We start from the raw sequence: 10585 nt of genomic DNA, 5'->3' as shown, positions 1-10585 counted from the left end.
GATGATGATATTACTTGCATACGTTATATAGTTTTTACTTCAATAATATATAAAAAGAGCAAAACTTTTGCACTCCAGTAGGACGACAGGTGCGTAGAAGAATACCTTATGTAGACAATATAGAACAAAAAACCCCGCACACTGTCTTCTTCACTTGCGTATAAATATATTTTAGTAACAACGTTTCGGTACGTAGACCTTCATCAGGTTATTTTACATGGACATGAGGATGCATTCATTAAATAGAACTTGGGGTTCGTAAATAGTTTGGTAGACCAATCAGATTGCCCCAATCACATGACATCAATCAGTCATCCACGAATCGGAACCATCAACAAATAAAGAATCAATTTACATTACATTACATTACATTACATTACATTACATTACATTACAGTCATTTAGCAGACGCTTTTATCCAAAGCGACTTACAGGAAGTGTATTCAACATAGGTATTCAAGAGAACTACTAGTCACCAGAAGTCATAAGTGCATCTCCTTTCTTAAACAAGCATCTAAAAGCATAAACCAGAGCAAAAGTACAGTGCAGAAACAAACTAATACGAATACAATAATTTACATTCACATTATACAATGGCACTAAAAGCCTACAAACAACATGAAAACATACACATAATACATAATATCATATAGGAGGAATGTCTTCAATCAAAAAACACATAAAGAAGATAATTATAGAAATTATAGGAAGGCTGTAATGCCAAGATCAATATTTTTCTTTTATAGGACAGGATTTTTAGGAGTTTGCAAAGGTTTTCTTCTACAGTCTGTCCCTAGAAAAGGAAAGAAAAGAAAGAACAAAATATGTCACATTATAAAGAACGAGTATTACAAATAAAATGAAATCGAACAGTGCATGGGAAAACTTCAATAATATATAAAATAACATTTCAAAAGAATGACTCATCTCTTTCTCTAACACACGATCTTTGATTACGTGAGGGGTTCACAGGTGCACGGACCGGAGAGGTCCCGGAAGTGACGTAGCACGCTCACAAAAGCATGCTATTGGATCGGACGATAAATAGATGAGAGAGAGAGAGAGAGAGAGAGAGAGAGAGAGACATGGAGAGAGAGCAGCAAGAGAGACTCAGCGGAGCTTAAAGGTAATATTCTTTATTTCATGTGACATTAAAAAGCCTTCACGTGTTTGTCTAGTTTGTCTAGAAATGATTAGTTTTGATGAAGCTGAGGTTACAGTGTGCAGCAGTGGAGATCAGTGTACAACATCATGCAGGAACACGACGACGATGGCTCGTTAAAGCGAATGTTTATACAGTTTATGAGGTATTTTCATTAAAAAAAAAATAGCACATATAATAAGACAGTACCACTAGTTTGAATCACTAGGAGTCAAACGGCATATATAAAGTATTGAGCATGTAAGTATTAAAAGGTTAGAGTTATTTTTCGCTTTATTATGCAAATAAAGTGGATATAAACTAGAAAAACCACTCTTTCCTTCAGAGTTTTAAGCAGGAGAAGCAGGAAATTATAGGCTGCTGCTGCAGGAGAGGAGGCTAAATTATAGTGGGTGGTGAAGTGTTTGTTTTTCACTAAGGTGGTGTTTCTCAGAATGTACTTTTGTTTAGTATTTTGTGACTACGTGGCTAAAAAAAAAAAAGAAGATCCTTCAGGGTACAGTTTGGCTCTGAGTTATTATCCTGTCTTTCCATTCTGTGCACTATTTCCTGCCAGTAAATCCTGCCTCCATTAAAGGTTTTTATGTTCAATTGTTTAATCTGTTTTATATGAAACTTGTAGTTTGGATAGATTTGCATCACAATAAGATGTGTTTCTTATAATTTGTCCACCCCATTTATATCTTATAGGGGAGACTGAATATTATACACACTTCTCAGTATAATGCAAATACATTTAAACTGCATTTCAAACCATAAATATGTCTCAAGTCTTGCTTTATGAAGTCCTGAGACTAATCTAAGTCATAAACAGGTAATTATGCACCCTTCAACAAATTTAATGCTATTACACAAATAGTAATTGTATTATAACAGAACAATTGCCCTTTTAAAAGTCGTAGCTATGACTTTATATACACTTAATAATGTTTAAAAGCAAAATGATCAGGTTTGTCTTGTTATTCCTGTGACAACATTTCTGAGCCACATGTTGTGCATGTTGCCTTCCCCTCCAACTCATACAATGTGTTTGTAAGGAGTTGATTGACTGCACACCTTTTTTTTAATAATATAAATTCAATAGTTCGGCTTAGGGAGGACATCAAGCCATTTAAAAAAAAAAGAAAGTTCAAACCTTTGTGGAAGTCAGTGGTGTGATATTCAATGTCAGTTTGGGGATTTTGTCAAAATGATTCTAAATTCTCTGTGTCATGAGTCTACACTGCTGTCAGAACCTGCAGACCAGAGAGTTAAATCGACACCAACACAAAACAGTTTCAACAAAAACAGAATATTAAATCCTGCATACACTGCGTTACTTTTAGCGAGGCGTACCTAATAAACTGGTGACGCCTCAGATATGAGACTGATAACATCTCACCCTGCAGGCTCTCTGTGAGCAGCTCTCAACAGACATCTGAAACAAATCACAGACGATCATTCAATCAGTCTTTCATGGAGACTTTCATGTCACAACAGTTCATTTCTGTCCCACACTCTTGACAGTCACTCAGCGGTTTGAAGGCGTTACATGACTGAGTGCTGGATGTTGTGTACTTGTCGCGGCAGCAGCAGCATTGTGTTCGGGCCTCATTGTGCTGAGTGCGACATTTCCAGCATGTGTTCATGTGTGTCACTGACGGCTTTGCCTCTTTTGTGATGTGCTGCCCGTCTGAGGTGCAGTTACAGTTCACACGCTCGGCCCCAATCAGCCAAATGTGGTCCCCCACCAACGGCGTGTTGAAAGCTACACCGCTCAGGTGTTTCTTAACTACGGCACAGAGACAGCAGCTTTACGGCAAACATGAGCAACTGAAAGTGAGGCCCAGCTGAGCCTTTTGAAGCTCTTTTTATTCTTTTTTATTATGTAGGAAGAACTTTATTATACAGGGAGAACATTGACATTTACCAACAAAGGAATGCAATTTCACATTGTTAAATTGGGTTCCTTTATTACCATAAATATGGACATTGTAGTTTATTTTTGCTCAGCCAACACCATCCTACTGCCAAAAATACTCACTAGCATACCAAATGTGTATTAATCCGTGACTGAAAGTAGTCCCCAGCAAATGCACTTTGACCGCCCTTTCATAAAAAAAATCTAGAGTGACGTTTTGAAAAAATGAATTTGAAAAAAAACAAAACTATGTTTCTGTTGACTTCCTGTCCATGTTGGCTTATAATATGAATACATTTTTGACCCAAATACTCAGTAGAAGTGAATGGGCTGGAGTGGAGCATCCAAGGCGTAGGAAGGGGCGGTCCTGATTGCAGGCGTAGAGACAGGAAGCTGTATTTTATGTAATTGACATGCGTAGCGACAGCAGTGAAGCCCTGCAGCTGGTCTGATTTCTGTAATCGCAGCCCCGGAGACTCAGCTTGTTTGTTTTGGGTTGCGTTCACACAGCGGTGACTCCAGTCGGTGTCAAGTCCCATCAGGCTTAATGAATAAGCTCATTGCTGTGTTTCATAAGATGAAACAACAATTAACATGTAAGGTTCTTATGTGTCATCAGTGGTGTGCTGCGCCTGATGACGATCAATTATTGTATTAAAAAAGTAGTCTTCGCTGATTTGAAATGTTTGTTTGATTGAGTGATTTTCTCTTGTCTATATTTGGTAATCCTCGGTCCGTCGGAAAATTATTACATAATCGCCTGATTGCAATTATTGGACCATTTTGCATAATCATTGGATTCCACAATCAATGGAATTTAAAGCCAGTGTTACACATTTGGCAGCAAATAGAAATTAAATGAGGTGCTTTTCAGCTGGGCCTCTCTGAGGGCAGTTTTCACTACGTGGTAGCATCCACCCAGCTTTTCTAAATCTAGTAGATTCACATACAAATGTTTGGATGGAAAGCTCAGTGTGCAGTGTGAGCATAGCAAGTGACGTTAGTTGGGATCGGAGCATAGTTTGGGTCAAAGTGCTGCTAAAACATTAGCAGTTTAAACTGCCAAGGTAGGCCAATATAAAAGATTTAGAAAAAACTATTTTATTAAAAACATTATTATTATTTGAAGACACTCCTTTGCCAATTACCGCATCATTTCGATGAGCAATCATTGAAATGACCATGGACAACACATGGTCCAGAAATATACAATTATATCTTTAATAACATATTTTTTTGTTTGCCATTTAATCGTCAACCGACATGAATGATTGTGACAGCCGTAGTTACTCCCCTACACCCGTGGTTCACCTCCACAGGTGTTTTCACTTTGGGTTGATTAGTCTTATCAACCCAAAGTGATTGATTGACATCTCCATCACTCTGCCGTCAGCTTTGATGCCATCATGACAGCAGGACAAAGCAGAGCAGAATAACTGAGAACACCTATGTGGGTCTGCAGTTTGTTTTCTTTAGTTGTGTTATGCATTTGGACGGTAAAACAAAATGCAATATCTGTTTTCTCTTTTTATTTGTTTTTAGAAAATTGACATTGACATTACCCATCATGTTGATTGAGGGCTACATTTGGGCTCAGTGTTGCTCAATGTTGTCCATCAAATGCAATTTTCAAGAAATCACTAGATGCTGTGAGACAAAGAGGTCCACACAGAGATACTCTGTCTAAATATGCACTTTTATTCACTATGATATGTTGGACACCCAACAAGCGACTAATCGTCAACAATTTGTCAATTATCAATCAGAAATCCTGAACATTCTCATATGGGTTTCGGAAGACTGTAATGGGAATCTTTCATAAATTGGTGATTTTCTATAGTTTGCGTCAAAGTTAAAAGGTGCATCATTCATAATCTCTCTCAGGTTTATTGTGCGGTTCACAATGATTCTTGTTAAAAATAGACATGACATTGGTTTATGTGCTGAGGCTGAATGGTCACATGCCATCTATCACAGCCATTGAGGGGCAGTTGAGTGGAAAAAGCCAAACAACAAATGTTGGGCCAAAGGAAGTGAACATGAATGTGTAACCCCCTTTTCCTTTCTGTCCCTTTTTTCTCTCTGTATCATCATACTCCCTCCCCCTCTCTCTCTTCCTCCCCTGCCTCAGGCCCTCTCCTCCCTTCCCTCCTTCTGAATGACATTTCTGTAATGACACCGTCGGAGCTCCTGCCTCCATCCCTTCCTCAGCTATCTGAGCACCACACGCAGGGCCAGCGTTGTCCCACCGAGAGCCCGCCTGGGACGCCTCACATCTATATCAGACCACATAATAACAATAATGGCAACTCAGCTTGATTAGGAAAGTAAGAATCCTCCGTCATGCAGGCACCGACAGTTTTGTTGGCTCTCTTGGAGATAGAGTTGTCGTTTGCCAAAAGGGGTTTAACAAACAGTCTCGCAGACGCTGTGCTGGAGTGGCTTGTTTGAGGATTGGGATTCTATTGAGAAGTGGGTTTGGTCCAACATGTCTTCATATATGGGCTGGGGTATTCCATTATTTTGACTATAAGATTGACTTAGCATTGTTGAACCCTAAGTGTGCCTGGGCTTTGCTGCTGATATTATGTAGGTTTTACTTCCTGGAGTGGATGATTTTTGAGATTGGTCGGTTTCTGCTGGCTATGGGTGAGTTATGAGTGAAATATTATACATTATTTATATTAAATGTGGCCAAAAACCATGAAAACCCCTCACAAGAGAGCAATTGTATGTGCGAAAGTTTGCTTAAAATGCAGTTAACTTCAATGTTTAATTTCTATACAAACATTGAACCATTTTTTGGTAGTGTGAGTGCTTGCTTTGGTTTGTGTGCATCCACTTTATTCACGCAACTGCACATGGCTTTAAATGTACTTCTCTCTTGTGATGCGTCTGCTAGCCGAGCTTCTATAATTACCACAGCCTGCAGCACCTCATGGGGAGCATATTAACACACACGAGTGGAGGAGCAAGAACCAGAGCACATGCACAAGTCATACAGGCTGTGTGTGTGTGTGTGTGTGTGTGTGTGTGTGTGTGTGTGTGTGTGTGTGTGTGTGTGTGTGTGTGTGTGTGTGTGTGTGTGTGTGTGTGTGTGTGTGTGTGTGTGTGTGTGTGTGTGTGGTGTGAGCACTATGTCCATGTGTGCATCTGTAGAGTAGTATGTGAATAAAAGGGATGCACTGTTAATCGTAGATCACAGTGCCTTCTTATTTGTCCATGTGTTATGCTTGTCTCATTTTTAAAGGATAATTTCCCTAAGTCAATCACAAGGTGTTAGTGTGCAGCATGCACCACATGACAAAAACAAATATTAAACTGGAGCAACAACAGGCTTAAATAAGAGGCACACTATGTGTATGTACCCGACCGATATGCGATTCTTTTGTAACTTTCATAATTTTTTTTTAACACAACTAGAGCTGTTTCAAACAGTTGATTGTCTATCAGAAAAAATATTGGCAACATTTATGATAATTAGTTAATTATTAAGTCATTTATCAAGCAAATTTGTAAACATTCTTCAAATTCCGTCTTCTCAAATCTGATTTACTCTGTTTTAAACACCATAAAATGGAATATATATAGATATAGATATATATATATATCTAGATATAGATATATCTATATATATTATTTTTTTAAGTAAATTTCAAGATGGGCTTTGGGAACTTAAGATGGGTATTTTTCCACAGTTTTTTTTACTTGATCTCATACTAAACGATTGATCAATTAATAGAAAAAATTTGCTTGGTTGATACGATTATTAATAAAGGTTAGTTGTAGCTAAACAAACATTTTTGACAAGGATACATTTATCAAACTCATTACTACGCCACTTTTTTTCAGATAATCATGCAGCTGTTTACAGTGCAAATACTTTATCTCCGGTGTATACTCTGCATTGTAGCCTCCTCCCCTCTAGGCACATGTAACCTCACTTATTCGTCTAACCTCTCACTCCAGCACCACCGTACACCTCCAGCTACACATTTGTAATCTCAGACAGACCACCGCTGCAGCCACACACTCCTTCTCCCGTCCTCCATCCAGGGATGTGGAAGAAAGAGGTGACGTGTTTGTGAACATGACATCCCAGAGTGTGTTCATCGCCTTCCACTGTAATTCTCTTCAGTGAAATAATTAGCAGCAGGAAGGTTGGAGAGATGTCATAAAACTTTGTGTTATCTAAGACTGGCTGCCTTGTTCTGCATTATAGCTCTGCACGCAATCCCATAAATCACACTCGGGATTAGCAGGTGCATTCAGTTTGGAGGGGAGGATAGCACAGCAGGCTTTTCTGTCTGCCGTCCTCATCTGTTCACTCCTGCAGTCCGCTCTGAACTCGTTATGAAGAGGCAACCGGGATGGATGGATAGTTGTGGTGCGGGCAGAAGCCTTCGGGAGTGATGAACAGTCATTGTTATGTAATTTCCTCTCGGCGTGGATTGGTCGGGCTGTGGGGTTGTTGGTGGGCTCAGCACGATAATCTCACTAGCATTATCTGTCTCTCAGCATCAGCGGTTGTTGTGGGAGGAAGACTCACTCATCCATGGCTGCTTTTGTAGAGCGACCAATGAGCCAGGCCGGGCTGTTTCTATCATCCATCTTAGCCAAACAGGTTTATCCTTCTGCATGAAGTCAACATTCTCAGGACCAATCTATACTCATTAGTTAAGGCTTTTCCCTGTCTCATCTCACTTTCCTCTCTCCAATTACCCCGTTTTATCCAACGGCTGACAAGCCGGCTCTGGGATGCCTGATATATATTCACAGTTTGTACCAAATAAGCATTCGGTAAGAGTGCACCTTGATTTAATTTCTTAACTACAGGAAATGGCAGAAAAGGTTAGTAAAATTAGCTTTGACCTAATATATGTGTGTGTGTGTGTGTGTGTGTGTGTGTATATATATATATATATATATATATATATATATATATATATATATATATATATATGTAAATGGTCAAAAGTGTGATTGTCATATAACATAGATTGAGAAATGGAGCTCAGTTTGCTTCAGTTTTCTAACAAAGTGAACTCTCTTGAATGTCTGCTCTGTCTCTGTGCAAACAGACTGTTGCCGTGCCGACGATAGACCTTGAGGCCATCATCGTGGCTCAGAGAGGCTTTTATTGACAGTTTAATTGCAAAACCTATTTCCAAGTTTAACACATTGATTGTTTTAGAGATTGCTGCTTCAGTACTTTTTCAGTAACTTAACATAGGCCTGTTTCACAATGTGTTGTACAATAAATGATCTCAATAAAAGATAATGTCATTGCGAGACCAATTTATGGCACTGATACAATGATTATACAATAGTATAATGATAATGCAAGTATACCCTTTAAAGGAGAACTTTAAGAACTTTTAATTCATAAAGACATTCAGACATTTGAGTGGAATGTGAAATAAAATATCCTAAATGAATAAAATATATATAAAATAAAACCACACAACCAAATGGTTTATTCTGGCATTATGTTGACTGAAATGTTTGTGGTGACATTCTTAATGTAAACAAACATGAATGTAAACACAGGCAATACCGAGATCAGCAACAATTATATTATAATATTGTATGATAAGGCAGTATAGTAATTTTTTGGACGTTATCGACAAAATTAAATGTAAAATGTTTCCGAAGCACAAGCAGTTGTACTAGGGCTCTGCCTACATTAAATCATTTTAGATTCAAATCAGAAGTTTTCTGATCAAACAAGCATACGAGTTCAAGAAAATGGTCTTCGCTTCTATTCACTCTTAAAAACGCTTTTTTTAAAATGAACTAATCTGATTTTATTTAATTTTTTAAAGTGGTCGTTTTAAAAAAACCTAGCATGTTTCAAAAAAAGAGGAGCCATAGTCCTTCATCTGGACAAGGATTTAATCTGACAGTGAAAGTGACCTATACTTTTTTCAAAGAATTTGCAAATCATTCCACTTTTATTATGCTTTTATAACATTTTCATGGCAGGCAGTGTGATAGCCACATACCTGAACATGTCAACGTTACTGTAAGACTGACCAAACCTCCATGAAAGTCTTATTTATGTTTTTGTAATCATAGTTGTGTGTGTGTGTGTTGGTATTTGTGTGTGTGTGTGTGTGGGCCAGAGTGTCTATACCTGGCCGCTGCATGCGATGGCAGATTGTAAAGGTAAACCACTGTAAGCTGCGATGGTGCTGTTTCTCTTATTAATGCGGAGGACACAGGAGCTGTCAGTGCTGTTGTTCCGCTGCTGGTGAAATAGTAATGAGTGTGTATAACGGAGCTCAGCCAGTGTGCTTTACAGCCCTGTTGGACTTGGAGGAGAGCCAGGGCACATGGAGCACTGACTGGCTTTACATCATGTATGTGTACCGCTGATACAAGGCAGAACAGGAGGCTTTGGCCACCGCTGTAGGAAAGCTAATCGTATTATGGAGAAAATAAAATATCACAATATTCTAGACCAAATATCTCAATATTGATATTGGGACGATATTGTAGGGTTGACAATTGGTGCTTTTTACAAAATAAGATCTCATTGAGATTTTTGATTTAATGACTAAATGGGTAACGGCAAATATCAGAAGGTCTGGTAAGTCCAGAAAAATACATAATTATACTGTAATGCAGCCTTAAAAACCAGAAATAGACAACATGTGCTGTATTGGGATATACATAATCATAGACTATATCTAGTCTCATATCACAACGTAAGACATCTTAAACCCTCCAATACATATTTTCATTCATTTTTCAAGCAAAAGACAGAAGATTTGTTGCTTTTATCTGTATTTTGTTATTGTAGATTTAATATTTTTGTATTGTTTGTCGGACAATACGAGAAGTTTGGAGATGTTGTCTTTCCTTTTAAAGGTTGAGTATAAAGCCTTGAATGTCGTGTTATTAACTTCACTTTGCTTGGAATGGAGTCTGATTTACTTTACTAACCTTTCCCTTATTTCCTATGTGACTAATACGCTCGATTACGCTTGAAATTTCATTTAGTTTGATGACATACACAGCACAGCATCACCTCAGTAGTCAGGCAGGCAGCTTGTCCATGTTATCCAGCAAAAGTAAATACGACAGCAGATGGTCGGCGCAGCAGAGGTTTGTTTTTTCTTGTGATTTTAATCATTTATCAACAGATATTGTACCTAAAGGCAGTTTTTCCCTGAGGAACATGTAATCAAAGTGGAAAATGTATAATCTCAGATTTGAGCTGCCCTGCTTGTGGCTATCAAAAGTTATTTAAAACTTTAATTAAAGTTAAATGGCAGGCAGGGATCACTGTAACTTCAGGGATTTTTGATGTGATACTGAAATGTTTTATGTTGGCTTATCACTGTTTATTCATTATATGATGGATGGATGGGTAGAAAGTCCTCACAAATCAATACTGAGTTTAAAGTAATCATTATGAATATTTGTTCAAAGCTACCACTTGGGTAGCGTTTTTAAAAAGTAAACTACATATTAAAAACACTGGAAAGCCTCTTTAGCTTCAGATTAAGTAACACATT

At 38.1% G+C, this 10585-nt stretch overlaps 1 protein-coding gene across 2 annotated transcripts in view; it reads left to right on the top strand.

Annotated features, from left to right (window-relative positions):
- The first annotated feature begins 1080 nt into the window (after positions 1-1080).
- Positions 1081-10585, top strand: part of si:ch211-45c16.2 (mitogen-activated protein kinase kinase kinase 13) — a 27645-nt gene continuing 18140 nt past the window's right edge. The window contains exon 1 of one of the 2 annotated variants that reach the window (XM_054615430.1): positions 1081-1126. The gene's annotated coding sequence lies outside the window, so the exon portion shown is untranslated. Of the gene's footprint in view, positions 1127-10140; positions 10173-10585 lie in introns of those variants that run through there. The other variant, XM_054615431.1, reaches the window with a different exon arrangement.

Source organism: Anoplopoma fimbria, chromosome 16 (assembly GCF_027596085.1).
Source record: "Anoplopoma fimbria isolate UVic2021 breed Golden Eagle Sablefish chromosome 16, Afim_UVic_2022, whole genome shotgun sequence".
In the NCBI taxonomy this organism is placed as follows: Eukaryota; Metazoa; Chordata; class Actinopteri; order Perciformes; family Anoplopomatidae; genus Anoplopoma; species Anoplopoma fimbria.
This window is presented reverse-complemented; position numbering and strand designations above follow the sequence as displayed.